We start from the raw sequence: 12,314 nt of genomic DNA on the forward strand, positions 1-12,314 counted from the left end.
TCATGCCAAATGTATCTTAAAGATACCCTAACAGTATGAGACACACAAGCAGAGTATGCAATGAAGCATAGTTGATGAGCGAATAATTTATACGCTTTTTGGCATTATTTTCAGTATGTTTTTAGTATATTTTAGTTAGTTTTTATTACATTTTTATTAGTTTTTAGTTAAAATTCACTTTTCTGGGCTTTACTATGAGTTTGTGTGTTTTTCTGTGATTTCAGGTATTTTCTGGCTGAAATTGAGGGATCTGAGCAAAAATCTGATTCAGAGGCTAAAAGGACTGCAGATGCTGTTGGATTCTGACCTCCCTGCATTCAAAGTGGATTTTCTAGAGCTACAGAAGCCCAATTGGCGCGCTCTCAATGGCGTTGGAAAGTAGACATTCTGGGCTTTCAGCAATGTATAATAGTCCATACTTTGCTTTAGATTTGATGGCCCAAACCGGCGTTGCAAATCAGCTTCAGAATTCCTAGCGTTTAACGCTGGAACTGGCATAAAAATTGGAGTTAAACGCCCAAACTGGCACAAAAGCTGGTGTTTAACTCCAAGAAGAGTCTCTACACGAAAATACTTCAATGCTCAGCCCAAGTACACACCAAGTGGGCCCGGAAGTGGATTTTTCTGTCATTTACTCATTTCTGTAAACCCTAGATTACTAGTTCACTATTAATAGGATCTTTTGACATTGTATATGTACCTTATGACACTTTACACATTTCTCATTGTATCTTCTACAGCATGAGTCTCTAAACCCCATGGTTGGGGGTGAGGAGCTCTGCTGTGTCTTGATGGATTAATGCAATTACTACTGTTTTTCATTCAATCATGCTTACTTCCGTTCTAAGATATCACTTGTTCTTAAATCGGATGAATGTGATGATCCGTGACACTCATTATCATTCTCAACTATGAACGTGTTCCTGACAACCACCTCCGTTCTACCTTAGATTGGGTGGATCTCTCTTAGATTCCTTAATCAGAATCTTCGTGGTATAAGCTAGAATTGATGGCGGCATTCAAGAGAATCCGGAAGGTCTAAACCTTGTCAGTGGTATTCTGAGTAAGATTAAATGATTGAATGACTGTGACGAGCTTCAAACTCGCGATTGTGGGGCGTTATTGACAGACGCAAAAGAATCACTGGATTCTATTCCGACATGATCGAGAACCGACAGCTGAATAGCCGTGCCGTGACAGGGTGCGTTGAACATTTTCACTGAGAGGATGGGAGGTAACCATTGACAACGGTGAAACCCTACATACAACTTGCCATGGAAGGAGCCTAGCGTGCTTGAAGAAGATGACAGTAAGAAAGTAGAAATTTAGAAGATAGAGCATCTCCAAAACCTCAACATATTCTCCATTACTGCAAAACAAGTACTTATTTCATGTTCTTTTGCTTTTCACAATCAATCCTGATAATTTTTGATATCCTAACTAAGAGTTACAAGATAACCATAGCTTGCTTCAAGCCGACAATCTCCGTGGGATCGACCCTTACTCACGTAAGGTATTACTTGGACAACCCAGTGCACTTGCTGGTTAGTTGTGCGGGATTGCAAAAGTGTGATTGCAATTTTATGCACCAAGTTTTTGGCGCCGTTGCCGGGGATTGTTCGAGTTTGGACAACTGACGGCTTATCTTGTTGCTTAGATTAGGACTGTTTTATTTTTGTTGGTTTAGAGTCTTTTATTTGAGTATAATTTCATATTTTTAGTTTGGTGTCAATTGCATGCTTTTGTTTTTCTTTTAATTTTTCGAAATTACTATTTCTTAGTCCCTTTTTGATCTTTTAAAAATTCTAAGTTTGGTGTCTTCTTTGTGTTTTTCTTTAAATTTTCGAAAATTCATGTTTGATTTTCTGAAAAATTTTAAGTTTGGTGTCTCTTTGTTGTTTTTATCTTTCCTCTTTTCAAAAAAACATATATACATATATATCTTGATTACTATTCACATCAATTCCCTTTGCTCCATCATGGACATAAGTGGGAATGAACAGTCCAGAAGGACTCTGGGGTCATATGCTAACCCCATTACAGCTGCATATGGGAGTAGCATCTGTATACCTCCCATCAAAGCAAGCAGCTTTGAGCTAAATCCTCAACTCATTATCATGGTGCAGCAAAATTGCCAATATTCCGGTCTTCCACAGGAAGAACCTACTGAGTTTCTGGTACAGTTCATACAAATTGCTGACACAGTACATGATAAAGAGGTAGATCAGGATGTCTACAGATTATTACTGTTTCCATTTGCTGTAAAAGGTCAAGCTAAGAAGTGGTTGAATAACCAACCTACAGCAAGCATAAAGACATGGAAACAATTATCAGACAAATTCCTGAATCACTTTTACCCTCCAAAAAGGATGACACAGCTAAGGCTGGACATCCAAGGCTTTAAACAAGAGGATAATGAATCCCTTTATAATGCCTGGGAGAGGTATAGAGGTATGCTAAGAAAATGCCCCTCTGAAATATTTTTAGAGTGGGTACAGCTAGACATCTTTTACTATGGGCTTACAAAAAAAGCTCAGATGTCTCTAGACTACTCAGCTGGTGGATCTATACACATGAGGAAGACGATTGAGAAGGCTCAAGAGCTTATAGATACTGTTGCTAGAAATCAACATTTGTACTCTAGCCATGAGTCCTCTACAAAAGAAGAAGTTATGGCATTAGCCACTGATCCTAATCCTCAAGAACAGATGGTTGAGCTTACTCAACAATTACACCTGATGACAAAATGATGGTGTTTTTGTGGAAAAACGAATTTCCAACACACATATCCAACCGGCAAGTATACCGGGTCGCATCAAGTAGTAATAACTCACTTAGAGTGAGGTCGATCCCACAGGGATTGATGGATCAAGCAACTTTAGTGGGTGATTAGTTTAGTCAAGCTAACATTGAAGTGGAATTGAGTGAAATGTAGCCAACAGAAAGTAAATAGCAAGGAAAATTTAAAGTGCAGAAAGTAAAGTAACTGAAACTTAAAGAACAAGAAAATAAAAGAGCTGAAACTTAAATTGCAAGAAAAGTAAATTGGCAAATTCTTAAATGACAAGAAATGTAAATTGCATCAAATGTAAAGGGGATTGGGTGCAGGAAATTTAAAGGAAAGCAATAAGCAGCACTTAGAATAATTACAGAATAATTAAATTGCATGAAAAGTAAAAGGGATTGGGTGCTGGGAATTAAAACTTCAACAAGAAAATGTAAAGTGCAATCAAGCAAAGAAGTAAAAGATGAAGTAAGTGCAGCAGATTCAAACAGAAATAAAAAATTGCTTGAAGAACAAGACAGAAAGAAACTTAGCTCAATTGTAAAATCTAAAAGAGAATTTGAGGATCCAAGAAGAGCAATGAACTCAGGAAGCAAATCTGGATCTCAATTCTCCTTTGCTCAGTCAAAAAATATATTGCAGAAGAAAATGAGGTTTAAAAATAGCAGAGAATATTAAAACCCAATCCTTAGATCAATTGAGAGGAAGAGTGGAAGATGATTCTCAGAATTTGAATCAATGGAGCTCTTCAACCTCAATTCAAGATCCAAAACAGAAAAGCTAAAGTGGCAGAAGAAGAAGATTTAAAACAACAAATGAATTTGAATTATGCAGTAAAAGAACAAGAGAGAATTCAAGGTGAGAATTGAAACAGAATTCCTTCAATTCTCCAATTCAAGTTAAGATGTAAAAGTGAGCTCTCTTCTACTAATACTCCCTAATGGAGCAAGCCTCTTCCCTTTCTAATCGAGCTCCTGTTAGAGCCAACCTCCCTTCTGTGAGATGGAATTGATGCCTTTATATAGGCTTTACAAAATGAAAAATGAAAATGAAATTAAAACAAATTACAAAAATGAAAATCCTAATTTAATTGATCCATGTGCCTTTGAGTGATGATGTGGGCTTTGCTTGCTTTGGATTTGAGGAGAAATGGGTTTGGTTGGCCTTGATTCAATTTGGAGAGGAATTGAATTTAAATGAAATTTTGGTTGAATTTTGGCCCATGTTGCTCCCAGGAGGCTGCCCTGCCCTTGTGGAGGGCAGAGCAGGGAAATTGTGCGTGCGGCTCATTGCGTGCGAGCTTGGTGTGTGAGGATGCTGCCCTGCCCTTGTGGAGGGCAGGGCAATGTTGCTTTGGTGTGTCTTGTGTGCGCACCACGTTCCTTGACCGTGCCATGATGCGCTTGTGTGCGCCAAGCCTAAGCCTTTACTTCCTTGAAGGTCTTGTGTTCGAACCTTGGTGAAAGCACTTGAGGAGAAAATTTTTTCCTTGATTTTCCATGAAGAGCACGACATTACCCTGCTCTCCAAGAGGGCAGGGCAGAAAATTGAGCGCTACTTTGTTTTGGGGTGAGGCTCCAGCTTCGAGCCTTGGTGGAAGCACTTTGGTTTATTTTCGCTTATTTTTGGCCCTTAAAGATGCCTTTTGTTCCTGCCTCAATTGTACGCCAAATATGGATTACTATTTATCGTTGGAAAGCTCTGAATGTCAGCTTTCCAACGCAACTGGAAGCACATCAATCGGACGTCTATAGCTCAAGTTATAGCCCTTTGAAGTAGGCATGGTCATGCTGTGAGCGGCCAGATTTTAACTTAGCGAAAATTTGCTCCAACCTCACTTTGTTTCATCATGATTCTGCCCTGCCCTTGGCAAGGGCAGGGCAGTGTGCGTGCTGGTTGTTTTCCTCTTTAATTTGGTCATGGGCCACGCTTTTAAAAGCGTGGCCTAAGCCTCCAAAGTGTGCTCCAACTTCAAAGTGTGTCCCAAAGCTCTTTTTTTCTCCTTTTTTGTGCTTCTTTGCTTCTTTTTCTTCTTATTTCCTACAAGATTTATAAAATTAAAAGATCAAGGAAATATACCAATTAAGTATAAAAGCATTCAATATTTAAGCACAATTTATCAATTTCTTGTATGAAAAAGTATAGAAAAATAGGTATATGATGACTTGTCATCACAAAACAGTTAGTAGAGTTTAAAGAGATGCTCCAAGAAACTAAAATTACTAACAAGAACATAGAATCACAGTTGAATCAGGCAAAACAGCAGCTATTTAAATAGATAACAGAAGAATGCCAAGCAGTTTAATGATGCCAAGGCATCTTAGGCTAGTTTCACTAGCCTTTTTCTTTTATTTTTAGTTGTTTTATGCATTTTCTTGAACCTTAAGTAATCATTTGGGCCAAATAGTCATGCTTGTCTTAAATCATTCAAACATGAAGATTTTGATGCAAATTCCATGAGTTTTTAGTTATATTCCTTGAATGCTATGAATGGAAGAATTCTCATGAATTTTAGCAAGACTTTGATGCAGTTGTTTGGATGATTTCAGGGAAGAAGAGGCTAGGCAAAGAAGCAACAAAAATCAATGAAGGAAGCCTGGATATCATTTGTGGCGTTTAAGTTCCAGTTTAAGCTTAAATTGGAACTTAAATGCCAGGAAGGGAATTGCTCCAGGATGCTTCCAACGTTTAAGCTCCAGTTTAAGCTTAAACTGGAGCTTAAACGTGCTCGAGCTTGTGCCTCCAGGGAGTGCCAGCGTTTAAGCTCCAGTTTAAGCTTAAACTGGAGCTTAAACGTGTTATATGGAACAGCTTGACCATGCCTTCTTCAAACATAAATAACGTGAGCTACAAAACTCCAAATGAGGTGATTCAAAATGCATTGGAAAGAAGACATCTAGAGCTTTCCAAGCATATATGGCATGCATGGTGGATACTAAATATTGAGGGAGAAAACAGCCCCGTAATGTGCATAGAAGAGCATAGTACCAACATGCAATCAGGCCAGCTGACCTCTTCACCTTCCATGGAGTATAACTCGAGTTGTAGAACTCCAAATGATGCCCTTCCTGTTGCATTGGAAAGTAGACATCCAGAGCTTTCCAACGATGTATAGAAGTATGGGGTGGACAATGCAACTGAGCTCCAAAAATTGGCATTTTCGAGCACGTTTAAGTGACTTAAACGTTGGCTTAAACGCTGTCAAACCAACCAGCAACCTTGTCACCTTCAATCAAGCATAACTTGAGCTATAGAGATCCAATTGAGGTGCTTCCAGTTGCGTTAGAAAGCTGACATCCATAGCTTTCCAACGAGGTATAATAGTCTATATTTGGCATCAAATTGGCAAGGTTGACAAGAGAACAAAGTGACGACTCAAGAAAGGGGGGTGCAACGTTTGAGTGTAGTTTAATCGATCATTATCCTTTTTGGATCAATTATGTCACTCTACCCTTCAAGCAAGCAAGGCCCATCAACAACACCAAATCAAGGCCACAAGAATCATCTAGAATAGTTTATTTTCATTTGATTGTAATTTGCTTTTAATTTCATTTTCATTTTGTAATTTAGGGAGCCTATTTAAAGGCCTTAGTTTCTGCATTTGAAAAAAAACGGGATTGAAGGGGAATCCAGCCCCTGACTGGGGGACTTTTGATCATTTTGCTAGTTTTCATACTTTGTAATTGAATTTAGAGCTATGACTCACTAAACCCCTTTCATTGGGTTAGGGAGCTCTATTGTAATTCAATGAATCAATAATAGTTTTTATCTTCTTCTTCAATCTTTTCTCTTGAATTTTGTTAGAAAGCTTCTCGATCTAATTCCATTGGATAGTTGTCTTGGGAAAGAAACTATCCATAATTGGAATCCTTCGGAACCTTGGGAAAGGAATGGAGGATTCATGCTAGAGAAGCTTTCTCACAGTGAATTGGATTGGGGTTTGGATGGATATTGTGACATGTAATCCTACCAAATTGTGGTTCATGAAACTGTGTGGTATAATCAGTGATCGAGCATCATCTCTTCTTATGAACATTTAAACCAAGGGATTGGGAATTTGTTTGTTTTTAGAGAGAATTGGTGAGCCAAGGGATTGGGATCCAATCATCTAAGATTGCCAAGCAAAATTTAATGAATGCATTGGTTGAGGAAGGGATAAAAATGTTTTGATTCGGAGATCTCAATATCTCCTGAACCCAATGAATTCCCCATTTCTGATCTATCACTTTCTCTTTACATTCTGCAATTAAATTCATGCAATCACCCCGATCCCCTTTTAATTTCAGCAATTTAGCTTCTCGCTCTTTAATTCATGCAATTTTACATTCCGCAATTCTCATCTAAATCTTGATTCCGCTCAACTAGAACACACTTCTAATCGGAATTGCTCACTCAACCAATCCTTGTGGGATTCGACCTCACTCTATTGTGAGTTTTTACTTGACGATAACCGGTGCACTTGCCGGAAGGAATTTTTGCCGGTCGTGCAATTTCCTAAAATCGTAGCTATCAAGTTTATAGCTAGCATCAAGTTTATGGCGCCGTTGCCGGGGATTGGTTTTCGATTGACAATTCTCCAATTGGAAGTTAACTAGATTGAGCAATTTTTCTTTTCTTTTGTTAATAGTTTTTGTTTCAGTTTATTACTGCTAATTTCTGCAAATTTTAATTTGTTTTCTTTGCTTATTCACTTGTTAGCATACTAACCACTAGCTGTTTGTGATATTGCCTCACTATGGAATTTCCACTATCTTTGGATGAGTATTGTTTGAGACTGAGCACATTGCAAAAAAGAAAGGAGTATCCATTATCTTTTGGTCAATCAAAATTCATGAGAAACTCTCCACCACCACAGAATGATTCATGTTATTATGCTCATGGTGGGTGGGAGTATCAGGAACAGGAAACGGGGTACTTCCCAGAGCCACAAAATGGTCCATGTTTTGGTGAATTTGATCACTACTCAAGTTGTGGCTGGGAAGATCAAAACCAAAGAGATTTCACTTATTCACACCCCATTCATCAAGAGCCATCACCTCTTAATTATCCAACCTCACCTCCTAGTTTTACATATCCAAATTCTTCATCACTTGAGCATTTCTCAGCACAAAATTCCTTCTCAAATTCATACAATTCATTTCACTACACACAAGAGTCATACCACTACCAAAACTCCAACCAAAGACCCTATCAGCCCACACAAAACACATACTCCCAGCCACCATATCACAGCCAAGATAATCAACCTCATCAACCCAATCCGAACCAATCACTTCATGATCAGTTAACCAGGATGGAAGGAATGCTTGCAACTATGGGCAGAGATGTGGCCGATTTGAAAAGCTTTAAGGAAGAAGTGATATCCAACTTGCAAAATCAAGGTGCTGCCATTCAAAAGCTAGAAGCACAAATTGGATATCTATCAAAGCAAATCCCTACCCACAATTCTTCTAGTGATACCATGGCAAACCCAAGGGAGGAATCAGAAGAACAAGAAAGGGAGAAAGTCAATCAAGGGAGATCACACTCCAATGAAACAGAGAGTTGCAAAGAGGAAGGGTTCATTGAACCACAAATTCAGGAAGCTTTTGATGAACAGGATACTCCAACTGTCCAACAACAACCAAGTTCTGAGATCAAGGATGTGAAGGCAGTAGAAACAAGCACCACAATGAGGATTGTGACCGAGAAACAAAGGACCATATCCATGAAGAAGAGAAGGTCGAAGAACAATCCAACTCCTGAGCCAACAAGCAAGTTCACTCAAGCCAATCACAAGGGAAAGCTTGCTGGAAAGAGGCATTCACAACAAGGGGCACCAACTAGCTCCTTTATCCACTTGAAGTCATTCCTCTTAACAAACTGGAGGAAGAGGAAGAAAGTCAGGAACAGCATGTCAAGCTAATGACAGTAAACGAGCGTTTGTTGGGAGGCAACCCAACCAAAGGTAGTTTTTCTTTTCTAAGTTATTTCAATAAAAGAGTTAAGTAGATTTATCTGTATTGCAAGGAGCTAAGTTTGGTGTTGCACACCAAAACAATTCAAGGGTGAATGTGAGATTCTAAGTTTGGTGTTCCACTAAGAACTTCATTAAAAGCACATTTCTACCTCAGCATGACTAGTCACTAGCTCCAACCAATCAGGGAAACTACTTAAACAATAGTTTAATTTCTAGTTCATAGTTTCTTTTTCTAGTTCATAGTTATTTTCTTAATAAAAGCACATGAGGTTTTCTGCATATGATCCAAATTGCTGCATATGGCAAGGAACTAAGTTTGGTGTTCACACACCAATCTAAGTTCAGAGGCCTACAAACATACATGCATGCTAACCAATTCTCAAAGTGCTTGGGGAACAAGCAACTTCTAATAGCTTTGCAGGAAGACAATCAATCTCATGGAAGGAATATACATCATCATCAAAGAGAACACCAAGGCTAGGAAGGATGATGAACAACAAGAAGATGCTAAAAGGTTGCATTGTCACTTAATTGCTTGTACTTTGAATTGCTGATATTGGAAGTTTGCATGCACCCCTGCTTTAAGTTTGAGTCATTGCAGTTTTTGTTTGTCTGTTTGTTTAATTTCCAAATAAGTGATAGTCTAAGTGTCTGGATAAACTTCACTTGCTTAAATGTATGCTTGCCCTGTTTTGTTCTGTTCCAAAATATATATATATATATATATATATATATATATATATATATATAAGAAATGTTTGAACAAAAGTAACTCAATTCCATTTGGTAAGAAATCAAATAAGATTAAGTGGTGGTATGCATGTTTGATTGAATAGTCAGCTCACTAAGAAATAAAGTTAGAATTGTCACTTTTAGTGGAAATTAGGATGCTGTCTATGGATCTTGGTAAATAAATGTCCTTGGCCAAGGGAAAGAAAGAAAAAAAAAAGAAAAAGCCAATGAGAAAGGTAACCAAAAAGCAAAAAATTAAGAAAATAAAGCTAGGCACCAATGGTTTGAACTTCTGAGACATATGCCTGTGGTGTTTATGTACTAGGATCTGCTTGGATGAATAGGTTCTGTGGAGTGTTTCAACACTTGGTAACTTGGGTTAACTAACCCGGGATTATCAACCAAAAGTCCATTATCAAGAGCAACCTAGCTACAAAACATTTAGTTACACAAAGAGGTGCTGGGCACCAATATCTTGTGAAGAAATGTAAACTAAAGTGCCTGTGGTGGATATGTGTGAGCACTGATAAGGAAAGAAAAATGTCAAAAGCTTGTGCAACACATGACACTGAGCAACAAGGAGCAAATAAGCTCAAAGAAAAAGAAAAACAAAGAAAAGAAACTTGCCAAGGATATGTGAATAACAAGAGGCCATAGCAGTGTTTTAGTAGAAACAAAAAAAGTGACATTCTTACCTAAGAAACAATAAAGTGATGCTGCAACAACTTTCTGCATGAACACCCCATTAATCAATGTCAATTACTTACTGATATGGCTAATGAATTTACTTTTTGTTTCATTCTTTCTTCTCAATAATTCAGAACTTGCTTGGGGACAAGCAAGGATTAAGTTTGGTGTTGTGATGCCAAGGCATCTTAGGCTAGTTTCACTAGCCTTTTTCTTTTATTTTTAGTTGTTTTATGCATTTTCTTGAGCCTTAAGTAATCATTTGGGCCAAATAGTCATGCTTGTCTTAAATCATTCAAACATGAAGATTTTGATGCAAATTCCATGAGTTTTTAGTTATATTCCTTGAATGCTATGAATGGAAGAATTCTCATGAATTTTAGCAAGACTTTGATGCAGTTGTTTGGATGATTTCAGGGAAGAAGAGGCTAGGCAAAGAAGCAACAAAAATCAATGAAGGAAGCCTGGATATCATTTGTGGCGTTTAAGTTCCAGTTTAAGCTTAAACTGGAGCTTAAACGTGTTATATGGAACAGCTTGACCATGCCTTCTTCAAACATAAATAACTTGAGCTACAAAACTCCAAATGAGGTGATTCAAAATGCATTGGAAAGAAGACATCTAGAGCTTTCCAAGCATATATGGCATGCATGGTGGATACTAAAAATTGAGGGAGAAAACAGCCCCGTAATGTGCATAGAAGAGCATAGTACCAACATGCAATCAGGCCAGCTGACCTCTTCACCTTCCATGGAGTATAACTCGAGTTGTAGAACTCCAAATGATGCGCTTCCAGTTGCATTGGAAAGTAGACATCCAGAGCTTTCCAACGATGTATAGAAGTATGGGGTGGACAATGCAACTGAGCTCCAAAAATTGGCATTTTCGAGCACGTTTAAGTGACTTAAACGTTGGCTTAAACGCTGTCAAACCAACCAGCAACCTTGTCACCTTCAATCAAGCATAACTTGAGCTATAGAGATCCAATTGAGGTGCTTCCAGTTGCGTTAGAAAGCTGACATCCATAGCTTTCCAACGAGGTATAATAGTCTATATTTGGCATCAAATTGGCAAGGTTGACAAGAGAACAAAGTGACGACTCAAGAAAGGGGGGTGCAACGTTTGAGTGTAGTTTAATGGATCATTATCCTTTTTGGATCAATTATGTCACTCTACCCTTCAAGCAAGCAAGGCCCATCAACAACACCAAATCAAGGCCACAAGAATCATCTAGAATAGTTTATTTTCATTTGATTGTAATTTGCTTTTAATTTCATTTTCATTTTGTAATTTAGGGAGCCTATTTAAAGGCCTTAGTTTCTGCATTTGAAAAAAAAACGGGATTGAAGGGGAATCCAGCCCCTGACTGGGGGACTTTTGATCATTTTGCTAGTTTTCATACTTTGTAATTGAATTCAGAGCTATGACTCACTAAACCCCTTTCATTGGGTTAGGGAGCTCTATTGTAATTCAATGAATCAATAATAGTTTTTATCTTCTTCTTCAATCTTTTCTCTTGAATTTTGTTAGAAAGCTTCTCGATCTAATTCCATTGGATAGTTGTCTTGGGAAAGAAACTATCCATAATTGGAATCCTTCGGAACCTTGGGAAAGGAATGGAGGATTCATGCTAGAGAAGCTTTCTCACAGTGAATTGGATTGGGGTTTGGATGGATATTGTGACATGTAATCCTACCAAATTGTGGTTCATGAAACTGTGTGGTATAATCAGTGATCGAGCATCATCTCTTCTTATGAATATTTAAACCAAGGGATTGGAAATTTGTTTGTTTTTAGAGAGAATTGGTGAGCCAAGGGATTGGGATCCAATCATCTAAGACTGCCAAGCAAAATTTAATGAATGCATTGGTTGAGGAAGGGATAAAAATGTTTTGATTCGGAGATCTCAATATCTCCTGAACCCAATGAATTCCCCATTTCTGATCTATCACTTTCTCTTTACATTCTGCAATTAAATTCATGCAATCACCCCGATCCCCTTTTAATTTCAGCAATTTAGCTTCTCGCTCTTTAATTCATGCAATTTTACATTCCGCAATTCTCATCTAAATCTTGATTCCGCTCAACTAGAACACACTTCTAATCGGAATTGCTCACTCAACCAATCCTTGTGGGATTCGACCTCACTCT

The sequence above is a fragment of the Arachis stenosperma genome, chromosome 5 (assembly GCF_014773155.1).
Source record: "Arachis stenosperma cultivar V10309 chromosome 5, arast.V10309.gnm1.PFL2, whole genome shotgun sequence".
Classification (NCBI taxonomy): domain Eukaryota; kingdom Viridiplantae; phylum Streptophyta; class Magnoliopsida; order Fabales; family Fabaceae; genus Arachis; species Arachis stenosperma.